The following is a 2620-nucleotide window of genomic DNA, read 5'->3' on the forward strand; positions in this document are numbered from 1 at the left end:
GCTCTGTTAGAGCTGGCGGAGTAGGTTCTCCCCTACCCCTAGTTTCAGCTGGTGTAGGTGGAGCATAACTCTCCACTTCCTCCTCAACTGCCCTCTGAGATGTGGGGTCCATATCCTATTCAAAATAACAAAGACAAACAGATCTGTATTAGTGTCACCTTGACTCTTACAAATGCAATGCATGGTATGGACTCGATTTAGGCCCAGAAACGCCTAAACTAGGCTCTGATACCACTAAATGTAACACCCCTTACCCGTCTACAGTATATCCGAGTAAGATATGTCACACAGTATACCGGAACACTCTATTTTATCTCAATCATTTTTATTCTTCCTTAATTTATTTTTATCATAGTTTTGAATATAATTTGTGAAATATAATTCATTTAAGTCATTTATTGAATTTATAATTTATTTGAGGTTCCGAAAATTTTATAGAAAATCCGGCAGAGTACCGGCTAAAAATGGAGAAAAAAGTTCTTCGGAACCTGTGAAAAACACTTCCAATAATTATTTCCAATCATTCTCAAACTCCAATAATCATCAAAATCTCAATATTTTTCAACAACATTTCCATTTCTCAATCATTCATTTCTCATGGCATTCATATATAAGCAATAAATAAATACTCAATTTTCCATTCATAAACACAATTTCCACTATTTACATTAACATAAAAATACATTACATAAGTCTCAATTACACAAGAGAAAACATTGACAAGAGTAAACTCCATGTGCTTGTCATAAGTGTCACTGGTTCGACCTACTTATCATTTATAAGTGCCTATCATGTTTGTCATATGGCATGAGACTCACCATTCCTTCTTATTTATATCTCATATAAATAACTTGGGAATAAACATGAATACAATCTTTCTGGATAAGTCATGTCCTTATTATGAAGTATCCTCGATTGTGAACCTATTTATGATACTTTATACTAGAAATACTGTCACTTATATTCTTAACAACTTAAGAATAGAATTTCTAACAAAATATCAATGGACCTTTTTTATTACACATAAATATCTTATGTAAACGGAAAAGTGAAAATGCCTTTTATTAATAAAAATATGTACAAGATACATACTAAATGATATGCTCTAGGGTATACTACTAACAGGAAAAGTATAAATGTAATTGAATTGATTATTAAAGAAAGTAAGGAAATTAATTATCAATATAAAGAAACAAGAATGATTATAATAAAAACAAGCTCAAAATCATCAAGAGAACGATTAATAAAATGCTAGAACGAGTTAATATCATAAAATGTAATTAGCCTTCGACTAAACAATAAGTTAGTAATTATTTATTTCTTATAAGCACAATAACTAGGAAATTTTCTTTTACTTTTATTTGCATATTATATTTTCATGTATTATTAGCACCACTAACTTTATGCTTAGTGCGTCGCTTTTGCAATGCGTAGGTACTGAAGATTTGGACAGAGAGCCACAGACTGTGTAGATTGGTACTTACTAATCAAATTCTTCATGGAAACGATACTTTACTCATCACTTTATTACTTGTTAGCGATCCGTGCACTTGTGATAGTTGTAAAACCAGCAAACAAGTTTTTTTGGCACCGTTGCCGGGGAATTTTGGCTTTAGTAATATCGAGCGATAGGCAATTTAGCTGATTTAGGCAATTATTTTTATTATCTAATTTTATTTGATTTTTTTTATTTCTTTTCTTTTCTCTCAGGTGCCCGATCTGGTATATGGCAAGAACAAGGCCAGAAGAAGAAATTTTGGACTGTGATCTAGAGATAGGCAGAACTCTAAGAGGCATAAGGAGGGAAAGGAAACATCAAAAGCACGATCATGAAGATCCTGAAATTCCAACCATGGCCGATAATAATGACAGGCCAAGACTCTTGAGAGACTATGGAGCTCCATTTGTCCAAGGATTTTAGCCCAGTGTCACTAGACCCACAGTGGAAGCCAACAACTTTGAGTTAAAACCAGCGTGGCTTCAAATGATTCAGCAAACCCAGTTCGGAGGTTCACCAATAGAAGATCCACACTATCACCTCTAATGCTTCCTTGCCCTATGTGACACATTCAAGATGAATGGAGTTTCTGATCAAGCCATAGGACTCAGAGCATTCCCATTCTCCCTTCGAGACAAAGCAAGGAAGTGTTACTCTCTCAACCAGCTGGAACATTCACCACATGGGAAAACCTCTTAAAAGCTTTTCTAGCAAGATACTTCCACTAGCAAAGACTGTAAGACTAAGACTTGAGCTCAGCATCTTTAGACAAAAGGAAGGTGAATCACTTTATGACGCATGGAAAAGATATAAAGATTTGTAGAGGGAATATCCACACCATGGCATAGAGGATTGGCTACTAGTGCAAAACTTCTATAATGGGTTACTACCCTCTACAAGGAGCACAGTTGATTCAGCTGCAAAAGGTGACCTAATGGAGAAAATAGTGACACAAGCACTTGAACTTTTAGAGAGGGTTGTATACCATAATTATGAGTGGTCAAATGAAAGAGGAAATGCAAGGAGAACAGCAGGGGTCCTGGAAGTAGACGCCTTAAGCATGATAAATGCCCAATTTGATCAACTCACAAGGAGGCTTGATAAAATGCAAACCAATGCAGT

At 35.1% G+C, this 2620-nt stretch overlaps 1 non-coding gene across 1 annotated transcript; it reads right to left on the reverse strand.

Annotated features, from left to right (window-relative positions):
• Positions 1–2237: 2237 nt before the first annotated feature.
• Positions 2238–2344, reverse strand: LOC131179582 (small nucleolar RNA R71). Its single transcript, XR_009148472.1, has one exon. It is a non-coding gene; the product is annotated as a small nucleolar RNA R71 (small nucleolar RNA).
• Positions 2345–2620: the final 276 nt, after the last annotated feature.

The sequence above is a fragment of the Hevea brasiliensis genome, chromosome 4 (assembly GCF_030052815.1).
Source record: "Hevea brasiliensis isolate MT/VB/25A 57/8 chromosome 4, ASM3005281v1, whole genome shotgun sequence".
Classification (NCBI taxonomy): domain Eukaryota; kingdom Viridiplantae; phylum Streptophyta; class Magnoliopsida; order Malpighiales; family Euphorbiaceae; genus Hevea; species Hevea brasiliensis.